General features: G+C 45.3%; 1 long non-coding RNA gene across 1 annotated transcript; it reads right to left on the bottom strand.

Annotated features, from left to right (window-relative positions):
- Positions 1-4,385: 4,385 nt before the first annotated feature.
- LOC117461749 (uncharacterized) lies at positions 4,386-4,995 on the bottom strand. Its single transcript, XR_004553748.2, has 2 exons — positions 4,722-4,995; positions 4,386-4,574 (listed from the first exon to the last, which is right to left on the bottom strand). It is a non-coding gene; the product is annotated as an uncharacterized lncRNA (long non-coding RNA).
- Between the last annotated feature and the right edge of the window lie 8,706 nt (positions 4,996-13,701).

Below are 13,701 nucleotides of genomic sequence, written 5' to 3' on the forward strand. Positions count from 1 at the left end.
TTGTATCCTGGGCTAACCCTCAGAAGGGCAAGCCCGTTATCAGGCAACGGCTCTCCCACTGGATTGTGGAATCGATTGCTCTGGCTTATACGAGTCAGGGTTTGCAGGCACCAACGGGCCTGCATGCTCATTCTATTCGTGGACTGGCTACATCCTGGGCTTTTTTAAAGGGTGTTTCCATCCAAGACATTTGTGCTGCAGCAAGCTGTTCCTCGCCGCTCACTTTTGTCCGCTTTTACAGGCTAGATGTCTCTGCTCCAAGTGTAGCCCGCACAGTGCTGGGTCCTGTGTTGAGACAGAGTTCTACCTGTTAAGTTATGGTTGTTTTTGGTGATTTTCGAGATAAGCATCTCTAGCAATACAGGAGTTTCAATATCCCATAGTGAGACATCGAACGGAGTGTTATGAATGAGAACTATAGGTTACTTACGTAACCCCAGTCCTCAGAGTAACATGAAGTGAGATGTCTCACCAGACTGCCCTTCTTGCTAAGGCGAAGCGATAAGAGGTGCTTATTTTGAATGACACTGCGTCATAGCGCAAGCTACTTAAAGGGTGGGTGGATTCCCCGACGTTGACATCAAGATCACCAGCCAATCAGGATTGGCGTAATGAGATTGATGCTTCTGTTTGCATACGCGTTGAGGCGCATCCCATAGTGAGACATCTCACTTCATGTCACTCTGAGGACTGGGGTTACGTAAGTAACCTATAGATTTATCCATAGGATTTTAGAAAATAGCTCCAAATAAGATCTGTGGGAAACAAACCTGTTAGATAAATGCACGTTTTGTTCAGCCGGATAATATCCACATGTCTACCCTACTTTTATCATTTTCGAATCATAAATCTATTGATTAGATTTATGATAGACTTTTGGAACTACAAGAACATAAGGAGGACTTTTACAAAAAAGTAATAGAGATTTTTGTCCAGAAGGATAGGCAAATGGACTTAATCTTCAAGTCAAGTTAAGACTGCAATTTTATTGAAAATGGGATCTTACTAAGAGAGAACAATTCAATATTTAAATGATAAAATTACATGTTTTGGGTATCCTTCTGTTGAACTGTCTGTTTAAAATTAATTGAAGCATCAGACAAAAAAAGCTTTTGAAAACAATTTTTCAATTAGTTCTTAAAGGAATGGTATGCTCATGACACTCATTTTTAAATAATTATCATCCGATAAAACAGACCAGTCTCTGCCAGTCTTTTTTTTTTTTTTTTAATCCGATGACATTATCAGTGATTTTAAACTGATTATATACCGAAATAACATCAACACTGTGGGCGCCGCCATTTTCCGGACGTGACGTAAACCATGCGTTTGGTTTTCGAAGACACGTTGATCTCCATGTTATTTACTGTAGTTTCTCTCTTCAAATATGCCTCACTGTATCGCGAAATATTGCCACAATTCTGATAGGAACAATCCACGGAATGCTCGGTTCCATCTGTTGCCAAAAGGTAAGCGTAAGAAGTACATTCGGAGGCAGTGGCTAGCGAAATGTGGCCGGCCCGAACCGAAAGATTCACAGGCTCATGTATGCAGCGAACATTTCAAATTTCCGGACGACTACTCTGAGAGTATGATAAAACATAACATGGGATTTATGGAACAACCATTACTTAATGGAGATGCAGTACCATCGGTCTTTCTGGAGTTATCACCGACCAGGACACCAGTTCGGCCAGTTGAGAAATCGCCCTCTGCAAGTGTGAAGCGACGGAGGAGCAGAAGTAGTGCTCGGAGTAAGAATAAGGTATGTTATAGCGCATTTCCATTGCAGCGGCTAGCCCCGTTTTAACGTCCTTTAGCGTCCAGGCCAGGCCAGTTTTTGGTGGCCTTTCCATATAGCGTAGTACCGGCTAGTGTGTATTTTCCCACAGTTTTTTCCGGCCCCATAAAATCGTGATTCTATGGCCAGGGACAACGAAGCTGAGTATGCTAAACTAGAGAGAGAATCGCTAGCAAGGGTGGTACTACATGCATACATATAGTATCTTATATCATCTTCCTATTATACACACATGCATTTCCAAACATTTGGACTACCTATGTTGCAAATGTATTATCTTTTCAATTTACACACGGCATCTATTGCACGTCTGTCCGTCCTGGGAGAGGGATCCCTCCTCTGTTGCTCTCCCTGAGGTTTCTCCCATGTTCCCTTTAAACTGTGGGTTTTCTTCGGAAGTTTTTCCTTGTACGATGTGAGGGTCTAAGGACAGAGGGTGTCGTATTGTCATACTGATATGTATGGCTGAATTCCCCCATCCAATCTCTTCACATTGGTCAAAACTTCTTCCTCTGCTGACGAGTCCGAACTGAAATACTCCGCCATGTTTCCGTGTGTTGACAAAGTGAACGCATGGATGACGTCACGACCATCACGTGACTACTGAAAAGGGCAAAAATGGTGGCGGCCAGACGGAATATACAGGTTTTGATAAAAAAGAGCTATAAAATCATTATTTACCGGGGAATATCGCTGATTTCTTCAGGGTATGGTTTAAACATAATGTTTCACTAAATACTGAAGTTTTGATTAATTATCTAATGAGTGGACCATTCCTTTAATGATATTGATACTACTGGACTCAGTAGTCTTAAACTTACTACCACAATACAATGAAGTAGGCCTACTTCTAGTGTGTTGTTTAAAAAAAAATCCTCTGTCAATGTCCCCTCCTGAGAACAAAATCAAGCCACTTCTGCTAAATTTGATGAGGGAAAAAAAGATTTTTGCCATTACTTCTTCGTGGATAGCGGGTGGTATTTAAAAAAAATAAAAAAGGTGGGTTCGGGTTCGGGTAATGTTTATGTTTATTAAGGATCCCCATTAGCTTTTGCTCTTGACAAAAGCTATACTCTTCCTTGGGTCCGACACTTAAAACTATACAACACTAATACAACAATAATACAACAACATTCAAGACATAATTCCTGACATCATTAACATAACAACATCACCAATATCATCAACAATTTCCAACATCATCAACAATCTCATTCACTTTCAATATCAATCTCAGCCAAGGATGAGTGCACAAGACACCCACCAGTACAAAGCATGAGACCAAATTAAATTAGGGTTCACAGCTCACAAGTGTACATGGTCATTGGTAGATGGCCCTCAATCTCTTCTTGAAAGAGGCTCTGGACTTTATTTCAGCAAGGTAGTTTGGCAATGAGTTCCATTCCATTATAGCTCTATAAGTCACTGAAGATTTCAGAAGATGTGTCCTCGGTTTAGGTGCCAGTAGATGGCCTGATGTCACTTGTCTAGTCTTATGGTCATGCTCATCTCTTGTGTAAACTATTTGATCATAAAAATACAGTGGTCTTTTGCTAAATTGGAAATGTCTTAGAAAAGTGATAACACGAGATTGCAGACGTTTCTCAACCGGAAGCCATGATAGGTTTCTATGCATAACTCCAATATGTTATGTATGGTAAAACAAAGAAGAAGATGCGGGTCAGATCGCGGGTGTTGCATAATAAATATATAAAAATGATAATAATTGAATGTAATGTTTAAATCCTATGACCTCTCCCCCGGGGGCCGGCGCATAACCTTTGACCACTCTCCCCCGCGGGCCCGCGCATAATCATAACATCTGCACCGCCAATCTGCTGCTGAGCGCGCCACATTCAAAATGACTGAGCCAGTGAAGGCGAAGCTCTCTAGCGGGGAATACAGTATTGCCGAAAACTCTTCATCAAGAGCGAAATCCATTGTCTGGGAGTCTTTTGGACTCATAGAGAACATAATCAGGGCTTTAATTGTGAAAAATAGTTTGGGGGTGCGGGTGCTAGTGGAGCCTCGCAGATGCGCCCCGCGTCCATTTGCAATGTCTCACTGTCTCGCAGACCCCACGCAGCAAGCGGGAAATGAACCCAGCTCACACTGTCCGCTCCTCACAGCAGCGAGCCTCGCAACGTCCCGCCAACACGGCACCCAGACCCCACGCAGCATTCTCATCCGTTTGTTCTTACTGGTGTCATTTTCTGGTTGCTAACGCCATTGTAACACATAATCACTGATGTTCCGCTGTAACGGTGGTGATCTCATCAGAACAGAGTGGGCGAGCTGACCAATCAGAGCACAGTGGGCTCATGGGGGGGTGCAAGAGCTCCAACAATCCGTTTAGGACATAGAGTGAATACTATACAGAGATGCTGTATGAGAAACCAATGTGAGTTTGGAAAATTGCACAATATAAATCTATTTTAGTATACTTCAACAATGAATGCGTTGTCCTGAGTGTGCCTTTTACCATGTGTCTTATGCATATATGACGTCTTCGTCACAATGTACTTTCATTATGTTGTCCCTAAAAGGATCAACATATAAGTAAACGTGCACAAACACAACCCAATTCTGTACTTATTTCACCCTGAGGTTGTTTTTTTATTGGAGTTAATCCTCCCTGCAGGACAGGTGAGCTTCATTTATCCATATCAGGATCTGCTGTGCTTCTGTCAGTAGTATTCATCTTCCAGGTTAGGTCGATAAGGATCTTCAGAGTCTGGTGGCAGGGGAAGAGGGAGGGGCCTCTCACCGTAATCTGCAGCAACATATTAACACAAACAGATTAATGTATAATCTACTAAAATACAGTTTGATAGTGTTCTCTCTGTTTTATCAATGTTCCTCTATTCAGTGTCTGCCTTGGTAGCTTGATCATTTGGTTATTCAAATGTGGCTATCTTACCATCTTTAAGGCTAATGTGCTGTTTGTGAAGGCCGGGGTCAAAGAGCAACTTTAACTCTGCTGTACCTTCATCAGCTCTGCTGGAAGACAAACAACATCAGATAAAAACAGTGAAGGTAACATCATCACACTGCGGGGGTCGCTGGTATCAGAAACCATTAAACTGTCTTTGTGTACATGCATAACAACCTGTATGGACAATATTCTGAGAAAGAAACTACTATAATTGCAATGTGAAATGTAGTTTTTTCCACACCGCACAACGCAATGTACAGTAAGCAACCTTTTAAAGACAATGCTACCCTGCCCTCCAACCCAGTCTCACGGCATTTCGTGTTCACCAACACGATTTTTAATCTATTGATTCGTGTTCACCAACACGATTTGCCCCTTGTTTTCGTGTTGCACAGCACGATTTTAAAAGCAATGTATTTCTACTGCCTGCAGCACGTCTTTTTCTCCGGTCGGGTCGTGGGAGACCAAATGTTCGCAAAATGTTCTATGGGACGTCTCTACTGAACGTGTTCGTTTTTCCCACAATTAGAAGTTGCCACTATTAAACACATTGGTGTTATCAAATGTAAAACATATAATTAATACATGGGTGAAAATCGCTTGTGTCCATAATGTGCAGCATTAATATATACCCACATGACAGCTCGTTGTTACTTTGTAATTCTACTCCACTACAATTCAGAGGTTAACCTGGTATTTTTACTCCACTGCATTTATTTGAGTTACTTTGCAGATTCTGATTAATTATGTGACATATAAACGACCCTTAAATCAAACTTTAGTTACACCTGAGTAGAATTCAGGTAAGGTGATTGTCAAGTGCCAACAATCAGGAGAGATATTTGATAGTTGGTGCTTGAGAAGACTAAACATGTATCTGCAATTGACATGAATGGAAACGAGTAATAAAGTATATTCATTACTCGTTATTCTCTACTAATAGTTAATTAAAGACTGTATATTTAGGTTTATTGACATATCATACACAACTACGGTGTAGTTATGCAATGAATGAAAAACTTGGGTCACAGGTTCCTCAACAGTGCATTACAAGACATCTATCAATATGTGTGTACCTCCACCATTAAACTGTCATATTCTGCACATTTCTTATTCTATCTACATACATAAGAGTATAATTAATGTGTATAATATCAGTTAAAATAAGTGCTTCAACATAGTTAACATTGCAGGAAAGCAATATATTAGACGTTAAGTACTTTGTCAGGCTTAATATTTATCTGTAGATAGATACCCCCAAAGACCTTAATCTGTTATTTAATGTTTAAATAAAGGTTAATCCGTTTTTCTGTTTTGCACCTCCTCCTATTAATATCTTTGTACATCCTGCACTAAACTGTTTTATTGTAGAGATCACTTATAGTATTTTCTTGATTTTTATATTCTATATTTCTATATTTATACTTTCCCCCTATGAAAGTATGTACTCTTAATATTTTTTTAATCAAATATAACACATAAAAACAATAATTCAATAACGTGCTTTAACCACTAGGAGGTGCACACAAGGTACACACAGCCATAATAACTTTGTATTATTAGTGTGTATGTACAACATCTGAAGATGTATAGTTTTATGCATGCGTTCACATCATTTTACAGCATATTGCTATACTATTTCAGACTCAGTATTTACATTCTTACATTCAAAGAAAATCAGTAATATCTTTAAAAACTACAGTCCTTTTCTATCAGCTGTGCACCGTTATGGTGTAAATATAACCTATCTATGAATTAGATCAAATGTAAAAGTCACAAAGGGCACAGGACAAAGGGAAACTAAGACAATAAATACACCATGTAATGGGGAACAGGTGGAAACAATCAGGGGGGGTCGACAATCACAGGAGGGGGAGACACACAAGGAAGGGAGGTCAGAGTATCTGAAACGAGAGGGAATAAGGTTACTATTACAAAATAAAGGGGAAAATCACTAGACAAAGTGACAGAAACACTTAACTAAACTTAAGATAATTTGCGAGACATGACAAATACTTATATATGCCTGCAACAGACTTTGCCATAATCACATTAAGAGTTTGTTTGATGGACATTACAATATGCTATGTGAGAGTTATGTCAGTTGCTGAGGTAGGCAGTTCACTGTTAAGGAACTGGTGACAGAAAGCTCAAATTAATAAATAGGGTAAGTGTAAAAGGCAAAACTCCATAATTAATTGTCGGATGATTTCTGGCTTTTGTATTCTGTAATGTGGGTGCTGCAGTGTGAAGTAAAGCAAATTAGAAATAACTGTATTATGTTACCAACATAAGTCCCTGTTAAGTCAATAGTGTATCAGATGTTATTTTTTTAAACTTAAACTCTCTTGCACATCTTTACTTATCCTTTCAAAATTGTTGTTGCAAATAACTATAGACGTAACACTCCACAGCAACACAAACCGCAAGCGTAAAGTAGATCGGTCTAAGAGTTGTTTTTATAATTGTTACTCAGACATGCATACACACATACTGTACACAACCGTCTGTCATTGTAGTATGAAGATTTCTGTCAATGCATGATGGTACCATAAGGGTTTCCTGCAGTTTGTTGTTCAGGTAGTTAGTTGATTTAAATATATTGAAAGTTAGAAACGGAGATGGTTCGATAAAATGTGCAAGATAACGTTTATGTAGCATTTCTTTATTGTCGAAATGATGACATTTCATAACGGGAACAAATCAAAGTGAATGGCCTGCTGCTGCTGAATGCATGGGGCAAGTGACTGGAAAACGTTTTAAAAGTTAGGCTATTACATCGTTTCAGATAATAATAATAAATAATAATGATAATTCATTCTATTTAGGGGCGCCTTTCAAAGCACCAAAGGATACCTTACAATTCATAACATATTATAAGGAAAGGTTTTATGACAGTACAAAGAATGCAGTCCGGGTGATGTTTTTTATGTGGGGTGCAGATGAGAAGGAGCTGTCCAGAATGACACCAAGATGTCGTGTTTGAGTTCTTGATAAGCCATTAAAACAGTAAAATAAATGTCTCCTGTTCACCAAAACATACCCATCTGTTATGGAAAAATAAAGTATTCCAAAAGTATTCTAAAAGTAATCTGAATACGTTACTTTTTTATTCTGTTTGTATTCTGATTACTTTCAGAGTATGTGTATGAGAGTGTTTCAGTATTCAGTAACTGATTACATTTACAAAGTAACTCTCCCAACCCTGACCACAGATATGACTACAATAAACTACCGTTGTGAAGAGAGGCTGGTTTCCCAACGTTATTTCAGAGTGATCTGTAGTGTTGCTCTCAACATTGCTCATATGTTAGTCGAATGCAAATTGGATGGACTTAAGCCAAAATAGTCAGAAAACCAACACACTCAGAACCAGGTACCATGTTTCCACAGTAAATGTCAGTGTCACCTACCGACCAAGTGCACAAATGAAAAAAGGAGGAGCGTGGCGGGCTGACTATACTGTAGGTAACCCCTTTTTTCTACGCTTAAAATTGTTGTAATTTACCCGGAATTCTTACCAGACTTTTACCACATGAACTATAGGTTACTTACGTAACCCCAGTTCTCAGAGTAACATGAAGTGAGATGTATCACTATGGGATGCGCCTCATTGCGGAGCAAACAGAAGCATCAATCTCATTACGCCAATCCTGATTGGCTGGTGATCTTGACGTCAGCGTCAGGGAAATCATCCCCTATAAGTAGCTTGCGCCACAACGCATGCGTCATTCAAAATAAGCACCTCTTCTCGCTTCACCATAGCAAGGAGGGCCGTCTGGTGAGACATCTCACTTCATGTTACTCTGAGAACTGGGGTTACGTAAGTTACCTATAGTTCTCATTCATAACATTCCGTTCGATGTCTCACTATGGGAAATTGTAGCTCCCGTATTGCCAGACGAGCTTATCTCGAAAATCACCGATCAACCAGAATTTAACAGGTAGAGTCCCGACTCAACAAGGTGCCCAGCACTGCTCGGGCCACGCTTGGGGCGGAGACGTCTAGCCTGTAAAAGCGGACAAAAGTGAGCGGCGAGGACCAGCTCGCAGCTGCACAGATGTCTTGGATGGAAACACCCTTGAACAAAGCCCAGGATGTAGCCAGGCCCCGAATCGAGTGAGCCCGCAGACCCGAAGGTGCTTGCAAATTCTGACTCGTATAGGCCAAAGCAATTGCCTCCACAATCCAGTGGGAGAGCCGTTGCTTAGTAACAGGCTTGCCCTTGTGAGGGTTAGCCCAGGACACGAAGAGTTGGTCATTAAGACGAAGCTCCTTTGATCTGTCCATATATGTGTGTAAAGCCCGGACTGGACACAACAGATCCTGCTGCTGCTCCCCGGAGGAAACCAGCGGCGGAGGAAATGCCTCAATGTCAATTGGGGTACACGAACCAACCACCTTTGGTGTAAAGGCAGGGTTGGGCTTCAACAACACTCTCGTTTGCCCTGGGGCGAACTGAGTGCATGAGGGATGTACAGACAGTGCATGAATATCACTGACCCGCTTGGCGGATGCCAGGGCCAGTAACAGCACTGTCTTGAGTGACAGATGTTTCATGTCAGCTCCCTCCAGGGGTTCAAATGGGGTCATTCTGAGCCCATTCAAAACCACTGCCAGGTCCCATAAGGGCACCAGCGACCTGGAGACAGGGAGGAGCCTGCGAGCTCCCTTCATAAAACGGCAGACCAAAGGATGTTGGCTAGCCGTCTTACCCTCAAAGCCCACATGGCATGCAGCAATAGCAGCCAGGTACACCTTGATCGTGGAGAAAGCTCTGTGTTTATCGATCAAGTCCTGTAGAAATGATAAAATCACCCCGACAGGACATTGAAAAGAGATGTGTCCTTCTTGAAGGCACCACTCCTCAAACACCCTCCACTTACAGTCATAGAGAGACCTGGTGGAGGAAGCCCGCGCACTCTGAATAGTGTTTATCACCTTCTGAGGGAGTCCCACTGTATTCAGATTGTACCACTCACGGGTCAGGCCCATAGTGCCCCGCGCTCTGGGCGTGGGTGAAGGATCGCCCCCCCCCGCCTGAGACAATCTGTCCCTGCATGGTGGGGGCTGCCAACAGCTGATATATCTCCGCCAGCCCGTATGTTGCGGGCTAGGGCGGAACCATCAGGATAAGTGTGTGGCGTTGCTCCTTCACTCTGGCCAGAGTTGGGGGTAACAGAGCCAGGGGTGGGAACGCGTACAGAGGACCCGGAGGTCAATCGTGTACGAGTGCGTCCCCGCCTAACAGTGCGTTTAAATCGTGCATTAAAGAGAACAGCTGTCATTGAGCATTTTTTCTTTATGCGAACAGACTTAACGCGGCTCCGCCGTAACGCACCCACAGCGGACTCACAATCATTGGATGTGGAGTCCAGTCTGCATAGAATGGTGCACCTCTGGACAGTAGTTCTGTCCCAAGGTGCATCACTCCCGGTACCTGTGTCGCTCTCAGAGAGAGGAGACGTCTGCCGCTCCAAGGGATCAGTTTGTGTGCCAGTGTGTGTGACTGGAGACAACGCAACCTCTCTTGGCGGTTCATACACGATATCGTGTTGTCTGTCCTCACGAGGACATGGTGTCCTCTGAGAGAAGGCAGGAAGAGTTTTAGGGTGGAGACCACCGCTAAAAGCTCCGGGTGATTTACGTGCGCCCGCTCGAGGTCTCTGCTCTAGAGACCTCTCACCGGGCGACCTTCGTAAATACCCTATCAGCCTGTCTGACATGCGTCCGTGGTGACCACCTTCCGTGAAAGGACAGCACCCATAGGCGCGTCCCGTACTAGAAAAGTCGGGTGTAGTGCCACTACGCATTACATAATAACCAATACTCTCTAGTTTTATTATGAGATCCCAGTTTTATTATGAGACCCATGTTGAGCGGGTGCTTTACGAGGACATTTGTCTGCGTAATCTGACTCTGCTCGGCGGCCATTATAGATAAAACCCTTCTTTCTAGGAGAGAGAGAACCTCTCTTTCCAGAATATGGGTTGACTCTCTCTGGGCTTGTGAAAACAGATAATGTGTAACTGTTTTGAGAAACCCAGGCAGATGTCGTGAGTATCTCCTGCTGTATGCTCCTTAGTGCCAGCTGAGATGTCACGCTTACGGCTCCAGCCGGCACTGCGCATGCGTGTGACGGTGGTGCCCTTAAAGCCCCAGCCGGCACTGCGCGTGCGCGTGGCGGTGGTGCCTTCACAGACTCGTCAGTAATCCGCCTTTTGAGAGATGCCGTAGCTGCTCTCAGAAGGGGAACAATTGACGGGCTGTTTATTGGCTTCATTGATTTTCTTTTCATTTTTTTGAGCTGCGGCCTCGGCCTGAAGCCTGGATGCGTCAGCGGCAAATGTTTTTTGACAGAGGAATCAATCAATGTGTGACATGTGTTTGTGCGGACTTGAGGATGGTGTTTAGGCATCTCTCGAGGCGGCGGGAACACATTCAGAGCTGGGGAATGAACTTCCAGCTCTGTCACGGAGGGGAGAAGGAGGGGCTGTCACGCTGCTCGCTTCTTCTTCCTCGACTGCTGGCCGAAATTCTGGGTTGGCTGCGCCTGGGCTGCAGCCGGAACCGGAGATGTTCTCGGCCAACTTGCCCTTGTCTCCAGCCTGGGCTGGGGACTCGGGTTGGGCTGCGACCTCTGCTTGTCCGGTGCTTTAAACGGAGCAGAGTTCGAGACAGCTTGGGTGAAGGACTGCTGCTGCGAAGGCAGCGGCTGGACCCTTCGAGGGAGGAAGAGGTGGAGTGCCTCGTCCTCCTTCTTCTTCGTCTCGCACCTCCTTTGCATGGAGAAGAGAGCGGAGCCGAAAATTCCCTCGGGAACGTTGGGCATATCCAGCACATCTTCCTTTTCTCGGTCAGGGAGGTTGGTGAGGTTGAGCCATCTCGCTCTTTCCTGCACCACCATGATCCCCATTACCTTGCCCGTGGCCTGGACGGCGCAGCGCTGGACACGTAGGCAAATGTCCGTGACCGCTGCCATCTCGTCCAGAGTGGCTGCTCCCGGGCTAGCCGACAGGTCCTTGCAGATAGTGGTAGGCGGTTAGCAGTGACGACACGTTCAGGGCCCTGGCGGACAGCGCTGCCGCTTTGTAGGACTTTTCAGTCATTGCTGACTGAAAACGGTCCGACTTTGCTGGCAGCGTGGGGTTCCTGCTCGGTGACGGGCCCACCTTTGGTAGAAGGTGGGCCGCTACCAGCGGTTCCATGGGCGGTATGCGGAGCAGACAGAGCCTCTCCATTCCGTCACAGTCTAGGGAGGAGGCACCCTGGATTGGGACCTTGTTGCTGAAGGGCCGGTCTCTCCACGAGACCGACACTTCATCCAACATTTCCGGGAAGACCGGAAGGAGTTGCCTCTTTTTGCCCACTGCTTGGGGAAGATGTTTCCCCTCGTATCGGGACCTGGAGGTCTCCTTGGCCATTTCAGGCCACGGGACGTTGAGTCTGACCGCAGCGCGTTTGCACACGGCCTGCAGGTCCATGCTCAGCCCGGGCGAAGCTGGTGTGCTCTTGCCCGGGAGAGCAGCCCTCGCTCCAGGCTTTGCAGCCGGGTGAGACCATGGTGAGGTCTAACCGGGAGCCCCAGCTTGGTAAAGCGCGGGAATCCGTTCCCGCGTGTCTTGTCGTCACCGGGTCCCGGCCTGCCAGGGCGCGGGATTCCGGTTCTGTGGCCATCGCGGATAATGAGCCCCAGACCAACACGGAGAGGGGTTCACTCTCTGTGGTGGACGCCCCCGTGTCTTGACTGCCGGCCGGCAGATCCATGGACATGGGGGGGTCCTGTTCCGACAGGCTAGCTTGTCTTGCTACCCATCGGCGGCGGCTCTTAACGGTGAAGCGGACACAATGTCCGCATGAGCCGGGGTTGTCGATAGCGCCTCGGCCGTGTTCCAGCCCGAGGCAGGACGAACAGACCTGGTGTGTGTCTGTGCCCGAGATCTTCAACCAGCAGCCGCAGAGTCGAGCCGCAGAGTCGAGCCGCAGAGTCGAGCCACCGAGTCGAGCCACCGAGTCCCTGACTCCTCTGGTGTGAGGGGCGTCCATCTTGGTCGCCTCGTGGCGTGGAGAGGGCCCGCTCTCGACAGGTGTGATGGGAGAAAAAGGTATTACCACCTTGTCCTTAATCCGGAGAAAAAGGACGGTGTGGGTCTTTTATTCCCGGAGAATACTGACTGGTGTGGCAGTATGCTCCCGTTATAATCCTTTTCCCCTCCGTGGAGAAGAGAAAAGAAAAAACGTCCTCGCTACCGTGGTGTCGGTAGAGAGGGAGCGAGCTAGCAACAGGTGTGCTGCTAGCTTGAAAAATCGGACCTACCTTACTTTCTCGGGTAAGAGAAGGGCGAGGTCGATTTTTAAAATACTAACAGCGTTAGTACTACCGTCTTCCTGCGAAGCAGAAGGAGTAGCCGGCGAGCGCCCGTCGACCGAAATGGGTATTCGGGTTCAGTCTGTGGACAGTGAAGCTTGCCCGGCTACTGTAGAGATGTGCTCTGAAGCGAGAAGAGGTGTTTGAATGACGCATGCGTTGTGGCGCAAGCTACTTATAGGGGGTGATTTCCCTGACGCTGACGTCAAGATCACCAGCCAATCAGGATTGGCGTAATGAGATTGATGCTTCTGTTTGCTCCGTGATGAGGCGCATCCCATAGTGAGACATCGAACGGAGTGTTATGAATGAGAACACATTAGTTTAATATTAGCCATTGTCACATGCTACCTTTGAGGAAATATTAATCAGGACTGCCCTCTTTTATTTTGACTGGATAATTGTCTCACTAACTCCATTACTGAGATACAGGGATGCTGTGAAAGTACATTGTGGAATTGCCGGTGTCATAGTCTGCTCCATCATTCACCAGTAGTTTTCCATTCACCTGTCTCACCTGTTTTCCACACCCACTCGTTAACTCACTCTCTTTCTCTTCTGCACCCATTAGCTTCTGCCAGTATTTAAACCCGCAC

Source organism: Pseudochaenichthys georgianus, chromosome 3, assembly GCF_902827115.2.
Source record: "Pseudochaenichthys georgianus chromosome 3, fPseGeo1.2, whole genome shotgun sequence".
In the NCBI taxonomy this organism is placed as follows: Eukaryota; Metazoa; Chordata; class Actinopteri; order Perciformes; family Channichthyidae; genus Pseudochaenichthys; species Pseudochaenichthys georgianus.